At 42.0% G+C, this 13,522-nt stretch overlaps 1 pseudogene across 1 annotated transcript in view; it reads left to right on the plus strand.

Moving 5' to 3' along the window:
• LOC144763949 (interferon-induced very large GTPase 1-like) overlaps positions 1-12,891 on the plus strand; it is a 123,730-nt pseudogene extending 110,839 nt beyond the window's left edge. The window contains exon 3 of the transcript XR_013596283.1: positions 5,513-12,891. The product of XR_013596283.1 is annotated as an interferon-induced very large GTPase 1-like (transcript). The remainder of the gene's footprint in view (positions 1-5,512) is intronic.
• The last annotated feature ends 631 nt before the right edge of the window (positions 12,892-13,522 follow it).

Raw genomic sequence — 13,522 nt, forward strand, 5'->3', positions numbered from 1 at the left:
GTTGCCCAAACCCTGTCCCAGAACCTGGATGCTTCCCAGGGGTGCGCAAGGAGGCTGGCCTACTATGTACCAGGAGGCCCACCATTGAAGGGGATTCCCTAGTGTCAGAAGAGCTGATGGGGGCCAGCTGTCACCAGCGTTCCTCCAGTCATGATGTCTTTGGCAGCCCCTCCCCAGACAGGAGGGTGTATACATCCAGAGAAAGGGGTGAGGGGGAGACAGTGTCCAGTGGGTCAGGGGTTGCCAGATCTGTGTTCAGAGCATCCCAGGACTGCCCCTGGTGAGGCCACCTTTGGCTTGGGGAGTCTTCATGCACTGTCCAATGGACAAATTGCTGGAGGACTGACCCAGACAGACTCTTACCAAACACTTCCAGGAAGTGTTGCCCTTGGGGGGTGGTTTCGCTCCCCCAGAAGTTCTGGCATGCCAGGCACAGGTGCAACCTAAGGGTACATACCTTGGATTGAAAGACCAGATTCAGGGTATCCCCCCTGCTGTGTGCTTGGCTGTGTTGGCCTGCAGTGGATGGAGGCACCGCTCGTAAGTTACTAGGCGCACCTCCCTGTCCAACACTGCAGCCTTGGCCCACAGATGTCAGCACAATTGACTCCAGATCGTCTACCAACCCAGCGCATTACGGCAATGGCGATGCCACTGCATGCACAGTGACATGCCAGCACTGCAATGAGCACTGCCCCACTTTGCAGTGCAGCCCTGGTCTCACCTATGCCTCTAGACTTAAGAAATCATCTTGATCCTGGCCAAATCCTAGAATTAATCCATAGTCACAATTTTATGGCATGGCTCAAAATACGATTTTTTGGATTCTCAGATGAAATCTTGTTTAGAATACAGCAACAGACTTCTCTTTTCTCAACTAGAAGAAATTCAAAAAGCAAGAATCGGTATCTGTGGTTTGTCCTGTTACGATGGCACAACACTTAGTGGAACTTGATGGGAATGCTGAATCTCTCTTGATAATTCTGCGCACCTTGCTAAGCTTATACACACACACATGTGTGCCCTAAGGTATCTATAACTCGTGCCCCGACCATGCACAGTTTTTTCATCACTAATTTTACAGCAAATGTTGCAGCGATATTATCAATTATGTCAAAGAAGATGTCAAAGAAGATGTCATGAGTTATGTAATATTTGGACTAATTAGCAGTGCATGGCCAGGATGTGAGTTATAGTTACTTTAGGGCATGAGTTATAGTTTCTTGAGATAGCTGTAACTATAACTGCTGAATGTTTATGAATTTGTGTGTGTAAATTCTGAACCTAACTATAACGTCCCTGTCACAAACCCTGGGCGGAGTTCGCGGAGTTCCGCGAAATGCACAAAAAACTCTGCCGCACTAAGCGGACTCCGCGAGCTGCACAGTGTCTTTAGATGAATGCAGTTTTAGGTGATTGTCAGTGCCAGGTGCTTGTGAGCACTGTGCAATCATCGCGAAAGGTATCATGCACAGAGCAAGCGGGTGCTGCTTCTTTTCTGCCGCTCGAGTAGATTTTTGATCGAAGGGCAGCTTTCTGAACGCAAGCGAGCTCCGCGTTATGCGGCGTGCAGAAAACTCTGCAAGTAGAGTGTAGTTCACCGCCCAGACTTACCTGTAACCTTTGTTTCATTTAGTGAATTTCTAAGGTTTTTTAAATTCCCAACTACAATGTCTCTGTAAGCTTTGTTTTTCTCAGTGAATCTGGTTTTTTTCTCGCAAAGTAATATTTAATTACCATACGTTAACCCAACCTCTGTGGCCAGGCCCTGCCGCCACACCCCCATATGCTGCCAAACCCATGCCGCACACAGCCTTCAGCCGTGGGCGGCAGTGGGTTGAGCGGATCCAGTCAAACTGGCTACAAGGCCCATGCCTTGAGGCCTTGTATTTTTTTAGGGGCGGGGGTACATGGCCCTCTTCCCCGGGCCATATTTGGCTCCGGGACCCCATCCTTGGGAGCCTCTCATCTCCAGGGGTTTGTCCTTATTATAAAGGCGGGCATGGGAACCAATCCTCGTGGCCTGCCCTATAAAGGGTTGATGCCCTGAAGCCCACTAAGGGCACCCACTTCATATTCAAAAGTGGGAGGAGGCAAGCTTCTCCTCTCCTCAGGCTGCTTTCTGCCCAGCAGACCACATCTCCTGGGGCCCGGCTTTACTCTTAAATGTGACTCAGCCTTACTCTTAAGAGGGACAGGGGCTTGCAGCTGTAGTAATGAGCTGGGGGCAAGACGCATATATGGTAAGATATATTCCAAACTGCTACATAGTTGTTGAGAACATCACCCAGGAGTTCCTCCACCAGTCTAACTGACTAGAACAATGACCACATTTCAATGTTAAAAATTCAGAGACAATACATCATACTGTAGAAAGGATCCTTGTACAGGATGTTCACAGTACAGTTCCATAAGTATTTACATAACACAGAATGTTCACAGTACAAAATATTTACCTAGAGTACTACAGCAGCCCCCTCCCGGGCCAATATGGGCCCTAGGAATCCCATTCACCATGGCCTGGCCAGTATGTAAATCGTGAGGGGGTCATAAAGCCCCCCTTCCCTGGCCCAGTATTGGCTCCAGAGATCCTATCATCTTGGGCTTATCCAGTAAATGGTGGGTGCCTTAGAGCTCACACAGGGCACCCACTGCCTTTTTTGTTGAAGGCCGTGGAGGGAGCCCCAATGCCCCAGCGTTCCCCTCCAGCTCCCCGCCTCATGCCTGCAGGGAGAAGCTAAAAATGCCGCTTCCTGTGGGCAAGAGTGTTTTTTTCCTCTATTTTCCTGCCCGCTTCACAGCAGGCAGGGAACAGATAAAAAGTCAGCTCCCAGCGGGCAGGAGCCTTTTTCCTGCTTCTGCCCGCTGGGAGTAAACGTACTGTTTGTTCTTGCTTGGCAGGAGCTTTAAATTGCACCAAACAAGAGCAAAAGAATTTTCCCTGCCTGAAATGGTGCAGGCAGGGAAACTGCTATATCTTTGGGATGGCCCCCTGGGACATAGCAGGAGCCAGGCCCCGGGGCTTGGGGTCTCTGGGGTTGAAAAAGGCCCCGGGGGTAAAAGTACTGTTTGTTCTCACGTGGCAGGAGATTTAAATTGCACCAGGCAAGAGCAATCAGAGTTTACCCCAGCCTGCACAGGTGCAGGCAAGGAATCTGCTATGTCCTGGGGTTGGGAACCCCAGGACATACCAGGTGCCTGCCCTGGGAGTTGCGGTCTCTGGGGTCGAATAAAGCCCTGGGAGGGGGGCCCACTATTAGTCTATGACTGGGCCTCGGATGACGGTGATTCCTGGGGCGGAGATCGGACCAGGAGGGGGGGCGCGCAGCCCTCTCCCTTTTATGAGAATGGGCGGACCCCAAGAGAAGACTGCATGTTTTTTTCAATTTTGCAGCAGATTCACAGACCCTCAAAAATACTTGTAAAATTGGGCAAAAAACATTTTGGGCCCCCAGTAGGGCCCTTGTCGGACCCCACCACCAGGAGGGTCCGACCCTGCCCCCTTATATACTTATATACTTTTTCACCTTTTTTCTTGGGACTCAAACAAGTCTGAGTCCCAACACGGCTTCCAGCATTTCCTCGTTGAAGTGTTAGCAGCCAATCAGACCTCATTTTAAGATCTGTCAGATCCATGGAGGATTCCCGTCCCTAGATATCTACATTTCTCTTTTTCTTTAATATCTCGAAAACTACTGAACAGATTTATACCAAATTACAAAAAGGGCTCTTCCTGGACCATGAGCTAACTTTCTGCCAAATTGTGTGTAATTCCGTTCCGCGGTCTGGACTGTAGTTGTGTTCAAAATCCTTATGGGAAATTGCATAGGGAAAGCATGTTTTGGGACCCCCCTGCCCTTTTTTCTCAGTCCCAGCTTCCCAGTAAACTACTTTTGAAAATGTTGTGAAGATTGTCAAATGGCATCAAAGGTATTAGCAGAGCAGAAACACTTTAAGCCCGATTCACAAAAGTAAAGTGAGACAAAAGTCTAACTTTACAACTTTTGGTATTCACAAAGGGCATTTGCTACTCGTAAATGTCCTTTGTTAATACCAAAAGTTGTAGCAATTAGACTGTCGTTTCATCTTACCTTTGTGAATCGGGCCCTATGTCTATGGAAACTAGGTCCTAACTATTACTGCCTATGGCAACCGCCATTGGGTAATATGCATGTATATGCAGTGAAACTATATGGGCTAAAGTGTTGGATCTAATGCATGCCTCTGGAAGTCTAGCTTTTAACCTTTCAGGGTTTCCTTTTAAACTCAATTAATCTGGGTGTAGATGTTTAGATCCTGGTTAGTGTGCACAGTGCTTTCTTAGAGTCTTCTAGTACCTTGTGTGGTGACTCACTAGTCAACAGGGGCTTTTTGTTATCTGTCTATGAATATAATATTCCATGTAGCATTATCTGGTAGTGGGACATGACCATTGCCCCGGCCATGGTGTATTGCAGTTGAGTAGCACCTGAAGGTAGTTGTATAGCACCTACTTACTGCCTCCATGGGAGGTGTGTAGCACCTCGGTTGTCATATATTTCCTCATATCATATGTCTGTGGACATCACATTTTGTTTTCTAAACAGCTCAAATGGCCTGAAAAATGCAGATTGTTCTAAATTAGTGCGCAAAATGACAGTCTTGAATTATATTTATCATTCTGTGTTGAACTCAGAAAAGATGCTAATTACTATCCCAGGTAAATGGAACGCTCTGTGAAATTGGTATGTAATGGGTGCATTATCACCAATTTCCCCTCCAACCTGAAATAAGGTCTGTAGTACAGACATACCATAGGAAGTGCTTTCAAGAAGCTCATTTAGAGGTCAGTGCTAGGACAAAAACAAGGACCCACTATTTCTGTGGCTTTTTTAGAAGTAACATGCATTAGGATTGCTGGAGCTAAATGAAGAAAAATATTATATCAGCATCACCGTTTCCCTTATGCTCTGGTGCTCCAGCGAATGAGTGCTTCGAAGGACTAGGGAGACCAAATGTATCCCTAAGCAAATTACAGGCAGGAGGGGCCACACTGCCATTATAATAGCACTAGGTCTCCCAAAAGCACTTTGGTTGACGCAGTTACTAATGGTTACCAATCTTAGGAGTAGAAGGATCACCATCAATTTTTGTGCAGCCAATGCTGAACATGTCTGGACCTAAGTGTTTCTTGGTCAGTGATGTTCATCTGCAGAAAGTACCCAATCAGGTTTGGGGCTGCTTGGAATGCTGCTAGGTTTCTCATTTAAAGTAGCACTCCAGGTATGCAAGCCACGACTCCTCCTCAGTGAGAATATTCATTGACTTAATGTGATTACACTGTTATTGCACATCCTTTTCTATATCAGCTGACGCAAAAACTAAGACATGCTTTGTTTCTGTTCATGTGAGTTGATGGATTTGTTCTTCAGCCAATACATCTGAAATGATAATGGACAAATGATAGAACGTTTAACAAAAACAGGACAATAAAACCAATTAAATTTAATTTTCCATTTTCTTGTTTTATTAGAAATGTCTGAAAAGGATGAAGCCCTTCAGATGCCGACTCCTAAAGAAATCGAAAAGAAGGAACTTGAAAGGAAGCTTGAAGACGTGGGACTGACTCCAGGGTACTGGTTGCCTAAAATAGAAGATACCCTTGGCATAAGCAATGCAAAATCTTTGCAATTCATAGAACATGAAGACTACCAAAAACTTGAAGATTATGTGCAGCATCTTTGGGAACATCGTGCACTTAAAAAACTATTTAACCTTCCAGATGAGAAGACAACAATAAACCAGGTGCAAGAGGAACAATGTACACGGATGAGAAACCGACAGGAGCAAGCAAAAATCAAATTGGAAGAGATGAAGCAAATGCTGTCAAATGGCAAGGGGCGCGAGGATGAAGTCTTTAAAAGAACGGAAGAGGAGCTCAGAAAAGCTATGGACATACCCAAGGAGTACTGGATGCCAACTGCAAAGCCTTTGAAGGATGAGATAGAAAAGTTACACAATGACCTAACTCGCATGGAAGGAGCCTTTGGGAAAAGGGACAACCATACCTCTGATAAAGAGGTTCTCAGAAATGCATCAGGAGGCCTTGCCCTTGAGGGCGTTTACAAGACAACAACATTTGAAGATTTTCTGGAGAAGCGAGAACACCTAATTAGTATTCCAGAAGCATTTAGACTTTATGGCCCATCACAAGGTCCGGTATTTCAGCAGAAAGAATTTTCCTCATCCTCAGCAGAGTCACAATTCACACGAAGCATGGAAAAATGGGGATTGAGCCTGAGCGGCTCAGCAAAAGCCAGCTTTTGGGGTATTCAGGTGGAAACCAGTGCTGATTACAACAAATCTTCAGAATCCGAAACAGAGCATAAATCCCACTCTGACCACAGTTATATTTGTACCACAAAGTACAATTACATCCCCTTGGCCTCATGCTACTTTGAGATGGATCATCTTAAACTTTCAGCTTCTGCTCTAACACAGTTAAAACAAATTGAACAACTTCTGTTTCTTACCAAAGATGGCAACAAGAGTACAGTGGACAGTAAAGTTGCTAAATTTTTTCACCAATTTGGTTCTCATGCAAATAAGGGACCTCTTCATTTTGGTGGGATCTTTTGGTGGAAGGCCTCATCTGAAGGCTTCAAGGCAGAATATTTTGATGCAGTAAGAAAGATTACTAATGAAGCCCTGAATGTACATGTTGGTGCCAGCTATACTGGCGTTGGCCTTAATTTAGGGGCAGCTTTCAGTGCAGCAACACAAAATTCAGAAGGATCTTCCAAAGGAACACATAAAGAAGAATTGCAGAAAATGGTTCAGATTTATGTTACCAAAACAGGTGGCCCAGAAGAAGTGGATTCCCTTCCACAGTGGAAATCTGGTCTTGTCTGTAGTAATAAAACATGGTGTGTTATTGACAGAGGATTTCACCTAGCACCAGTGTGGGATATTATTTTGCATAACCACAAAAGTAATTTTAATGATGCACACCAACTCTCCACTTGCCTTCTAGATTATTACAATCGTTTAACAACCAAATATCCTGCCATCGCTTCTGGTGAGCAACTACTTTGTGCAGTGGATGAAGCTAAATTATTGTTAGAAGACGTGAAATCCTGGCAGGTTTCAAGTGCTGAAGAGAAATTAAGAAAATTAAATGACTTTAAACAAAAGCTGAGTGAGAAAATCAAAACCTACAATGTTTGGGTTGATATGTGTCTCTCGGATCCAGTGCTGCAGGGTTTTTTGATAAATACTGTTGAAAAACACAAAATGTCCCCTGTGTACGAAACAGCATATATTAAAGTTTTAATGTCCTGTCTTGTTGACCCATATATTTACTCAGTTAAAGAGTTTCCTAGATCTTCTATAATCATGGAGTGGATTTATGAGTCTGAAAAGCAGCAGCATCAAAATATCAGCATTTCTGGATTTGACCAGTTTGTCGATGTCTTACAGCGTGCGAAGAATGACATAATGGCATCGATGTATGATCCTAAATCTTCAGCAGAGACAATCCATGAAATGAAGGTAAAAGCAACCTTGAATGTGAGTTTATCTGTGTACTCTTTTCTAAACCTTCTGAGAAACACCAAGCGAGTAGAGCAAGAATTGATGCTTCTCTCGATTGCAAAGTGCTCAGGATACTGCACGCAGAGTCATGCTTTTCGATATCTTCTTGGTAAGCTAGAAATTGAGTTCATGATTAATGAAATGAAGGCAGCAAACACAAAGTATTTGGGTTTAAGAGAGTCCAATCCTTACCAAGCCCAAGCCTTTTTACTGCTGAAAGCTTTGACGGTGAGCGCAGAAATTAAGGAAGTATCTTTAGAACAGAAGCAAGGTCAGTTGGCCTTCATTAAAGGCCACATGGCAGGATCTTTTTTAGGTGAAGTTGCCCATGTTCTCAAAAAACACGAAACATGTGGTGACTGGAAAACACTAGAAAACGATTTGAATGCTCTTATATCAGATAAGGTTGGAGAAACTCTGGATAAATTAAAGTCTCAAAAAGCCGCAAAGGATTTGGAAAGTGTATGGCAACAAGTTGTGCCAATTCAGGATCCTGGAGATGTGTCTAGAACATATTCTCAAACAAATGAAACAATCACAAACTTACGTTTTTCGAATCTACTTAAGAATCTTAATCTCCAAGATTATTATCCAAGGAAAATGAAGATGTCAGACTTTCACATTATTGACAAGTCATGTCTCGTTGAATGTCCACCAACAACAGAGAGTGAATTTCCTTTCTACTTTCTGCAGAAACTGATGATGCTGGACTATCGAGCAAGGTATTTGGTATGCAATGATGAAGGAAAAGGAAGCAGGGATAGTGAAACCGCCTCCAGCTGTATTAATAGAACAGATACATCTGCAGATATAATCGATGATTTTTTCAGTGATTTGGGTGATGAAAATACTGACCCAGCTCCACAGCAGACGGCTCAGGTGCACCCCATGGATGTCCAAATGGCAATCTTTCATTGTGCTGATGACTATATGCGGCAGTATTTTTCAACAAAATTGGCATTCTGCCAATTTGCACTGCCGCTTCTAGTACCAAATCCCTGCACGTTAGAGCTTGAATTCCCACTTTGGTCATTTCGCCAGGTAAAAATAAATGGCTGACCAATACAAATGAAAAAAGAGAGGACTGTAAAGAAAAGCCTATTGTAGACGCTAAGGTACCATTAGTGTCATTCATTCGGTTTGGTCCTTCACCATCTTCTAAATCACAGATTTTGAATAATATATTGGGCAATCAGAAGCACAGCATCTTTTTCCACCGACATTGTAAAGGTAGCAGTAAAGACTGCCTCCTGATGGATGGTGTGGTGGATATAGCCTGGTATTGCCCCAGTGGCAGTGATGATGACAACTTTGATGAATGCATTGCTTTCGCCAACCTTCATGGAGATGCAAGAGAACATGAGAAACAAGTCACATTTTTACACCAAGTTGCGGCTGTCAATATAATTCTATTGTCAGAGAATGATCTAAATGAAAAAAGCAGAAAAATTCTGCAAAAGGTTCTTTCATCTAAAATTCCTCTGATCTGTCTGTTTGATGATAAAGACCATAACCCAGTTAACAAGCCAGGAATACAAGTAAAAATAGCAATAAAGAACAGAAATGAATCAGAATTAAACAGTAAACTAACTTCAGTAATTAAACACTTATTGAAAGGTTCCGACAACGCTTGTAGTCTGGAAGAATGTGGAAAGACAGCTGAAATGCATGGGTTTGTCGTAGATGAAAGTATGGAAGAATGCAAAAAGGGTAAATGTATGGCACAAGATTTAATCAAACTTATAAAAGAAAAAAAGTTATTAGAAGTGAAAAATACATTTCTTCCCCTTCAAGGAGAACTTTGGCACAAGTGGTGTAAGAAGGAAAAGGATCGTAGGCGATTAAAGTCTAACATAAACAGGAACATTGAACAACAGAAAAGTGAAATAAAGTCAGAACAACATTCCATTAGACAGGACCAGTTAAAAAGAGCTTTCCCGTTAAATGATCTTATGAGGTTGTTCCTTCAGTATCTGTCGAAGTCACACTCAAGAAAGATGTTCTTTCTGCAGTGGTTACAAATATTCCTAGCTGGGCTAACATCTGAACCTCTTGCCATGCTACATCAACAATTTCATTGTTTGTGGTCAAAGAAGATGGCGGAAGAGCGAACTGGAAAAAACCATGACTTGCTGAAATCATATGAACACGGTTTGGATAAACTCTATAATGAAATCAGGGATTCCACATTTGGCCGCGAACATGTTTTGAGGGAACTAGGGCAAATTTACGAAGCTTTGGATGCATTGCCTGAAAAAGAAAAATGTTTCTCTCTATTGCCTGAAATTGCAGCAGATCTGATGGTCTGTGGGTATCCCCTTGAACTGATGGATGGTGACGCTGCACACGTACCGTTAAAATACATTGACGCTGTGATCGATAAAATAATTGAGAACCTTGGAGATGTTAAAGTGTTTGTCCTATCAATACTTGGCATTCAGAGCAGTGGAAAATCCACTTTACTGAATGCCATGTTTGGCCTTCAGTTTGCGGTGAGTGCTGGCAGATGTTCTCGAGGAGCATTTATGCAACTGATCAAGGTGGAGGAGAAAATGAGAACTGAACTGAACATTGACTATGTACTGGTCATCGACACAGAAGGCCTAAGAAGCACTGAGCAGGTAAAGCAGCAAGACTACGGTCATGACAATGAGATGGCCACCTTTGTCATCGGACTTGGCAACATGACTTTGATTAATATGTTTGGAGAGAATACTTCTGAGATGCAGTCCTTTCTTCAAATCGCTGTCCATGCTTTTATGCGAATGAAGAAGGTAAGGCTCGCAACAAGCTGTCTATTTGTGCATCAAAATGTTGGAGATATTATGGCAAAAGAAGCAAATATGGAAGGAAGAAGACACCTTCAGGCACAATTAGATGACATGACATTAATTGCAGCACAGCAGGAGCGCTGTGACCTGACTTGCTTCAATGACATTATTAGATTTGATGTAAATGAGCACATACATTACTTTGCCCACCTTTGGGAAGGAGCAGGGCCCATGGCCCCTCCTAGTCCCAGCTACAGTCAAGATGTTCAGAAGATCAAAAGCATTATTTTCAAGACAGTAAAAAAAGATGGTCAAGGCACTACATTAAAAATGTCAGAATTCAAATTGCGGATAAATGATCTGTGGGGTGCTCTGTTGAATGAGAATTTTGTTTTCAGCTTTAGGAATTCACTAGAGATTGCAACTTACAACAGGTTAGAAAACATGTATGGGACATGGACCTGGAAGTTAAGAGAGCGTTTTCTTAAACTGCAAAATGAGCTAAATGTGCAAAATAAAAACAATAAAAGTCAGACTGTAGATAGAACATACATTGAAGGCCAGGTTAGAGAAACTTATGACACTATTATGATCAATGTGGCAAATTTCTTTAAAGATGACAAATATCGTGAGATGTTGAACCAGTGGAAAGGAAATACTGAAAGTAGGCTCATAAATGTTAAAAATGAGCTCATAGAAAGAACGATCAAACTAGCCCAAGAGCAAATCAAAATTGAATGTAGTAAAAATAAATTAAAACAAATGAATTCAAATTATGAATTTGCGCTGCGTGGAAAAAGCAAAGAGATTGCCCTGAGTTTCAAAGGCAAGAATTTGAGTGAAGAGGAGATAGCATTTAATTTCAATATTCTCTGGAACACATTTGTCACAGATGTGGTTTCATCAACTCCTCCTCCAGAAAGACCAGATGTTAATATTGAAATGCAAAATGTTCTTCTGGCGCAGTTTAAACATGAAACTGACCTATCTGATCGAATTGGGAAATATGCAATATGTGAAAACTTCACAGATACATTTTGCGAACACATTTCAAAAAACACACATTTGAAGCGAGCTATAACAGTGGATGAACGCCACACAGTAAGAGAAGTGACCGATACCCTAAGAAAAGAAGTTATTAGTTACATAGAAGAGAAAGAAAAAAGCGAAACTGATTATTGTATTTCTTACTTTCACGAATTACTAAACATAATCAACACGAACACAGAAGCTGCTTTTAAACGCACACACTTTAGATTCAAGCTTGAATACAAAGTAGATGCATCTTTGTACTTCTGCCACATTGCAGCAAACCGTTTTAAAATGATGTCCGATTTATTTCAGAAAGCCAATGATCCACTTACATATCTTAAAAGTAGGAGGGATTTTTTTTTCCAGGATTTTAAGTTCTCTTGTGAAGCCACAAAATCCATTGCAACATTTGCTGAGCTTTTATGTTATAAACTGAGAGCAGAAATTGCCCAAGGAGTTTATCAGAAAACAGCCATCGATATTACAGATGAGATGCTGTGTAACTGTCCAGCCTTTAATGGCAATCGTTCAAAACTTGAAACCCACCTTCTACTATGTTTAGCAGAGGAAGAAAACTTTGACAACTATATGGAGTACGCTAAAAAACCCAAAGCAGCGTTTGAACGTTTTATAAAAAACACAATTACCAAATATTTGTTAGACCCAAACAAAAATTCTCTTTACTGGTACTTAAATATGGCTCTTGATTCTTTTCAAAACGCTACTCTTACAGCTATTTGTGAATCGACGAAAGTGGTTAAAGATAAACATGGAGGTGTGTCCTTCTGGTTAGATGAGTTTTGTAGCCGCATTAAAAATAAGTTCTTCTTTCCAAGAGACAGTCTTCAAGACATAGAGGATCATAAGGTTACGGACATTGAATTTCTAAAAGAAGCCATGGCCAAGGCTTTAGATATTGTTGTAAATAGTCTGCAACAGGAGTTTAGAAATGCTACTCTGGAGGTGTTGGGAAATAAACCTCGTGACATCCTTTGTGAGCAGTTGGTTGGATGTTGTGTAATATGTCCATTTTGCGAAGCCATGTGCACAAACACAATGAAGGGACATGGTGGAGACCATAGTGTTCACTACCACCGCCCCCCTTGTGTGAAGGGTGCAAGATGGGGCGATTCCAATATCTTTGTTCTTGAAATATGCCCCATCATGATCACTAGTGATGTCGCGATTGGAGGTGTTCCTTTTAAGCGATACCGTGAAATGGGGCCCCATACTGCCCGTTGGAGCATCTCACCAGACACCTCCGATCAGTCATACTGGAAATGGTTTGTGTGGTATTTCAGATCGAATCTAGAAAGCCACTACAAGCTTAAGTTTGATGAACTTGGAAAAATCCCGTCTGACTGGTACGAAGTACAAAAACACGATGTAATTAATGAGTTAAAAAGACAGCTTTAAAGTTGGGTGTGTTATTCCATCCTCAGCATATTTTAACTCCGGTGCAACCTATGTCCTTTTTGCAATTATATTTTTTGACCTTTTAAAAAATAATATAAGTATTAGTTTAAGGAAGAACTATCAGCATTGCTTATTTAGTGCTGGCACTGGCTTCCCCCAACAGAAATATTTTACACGATAACACTCGTGTTCTTTCTTCCATCTTGGTGCAACATAAGCTGCCATTAGTCTACTGATCATAGTGACTATAGTGCACAAAGCTATCATCAAATCATTATTTGATAATGGAATAAGAACCAACACGGAGGCACTGTACAAAGTATGAAGCGCACTGGTTTATATTCAGGATGTCATACTTTTGCTTGCCTGCTCCCAGTGGCATCAGACAGACTAGGCAGCAGGTGGTGCTATAATAAACCCTGGCTAATAACAATGACTCTTCTATATAATAATGTTCATATTAGTCCCTTAAACTGAGCTAAGCTGAGGATTAGTGGACTTTGCGCTGCAGAAAAAATTGAAATGCAGGCTATCAGCACCAGGGTCACATATATTGAGAAAATACATGTATGCATTGTTCACCATATCGCAATTGCTTCTACTTTTCCACCATACAAACACATTTTTCTACCTATTACCTGGATCCAAATTATATGCGAAGCAATATGTGGTTATGAAAAATAAGACTGCAACATCTTTTGAAAAAGAATTACAAGATACACAAGCTAAAC

Source organism: Lissotriton helveticus, chromosome 6 (genome assembly GCF_964261635.1).
Source record: "Lissotriton helveticus chromosome 6, aLisHel1.1, whole genome shotgun sequence".
NCBI classification, from domain to species: Eukaryota; Metazoa; Chordata; class Amphibia; order Caudata; family Salamandridae; genus Lissotriton; species Lissotriton helveticus.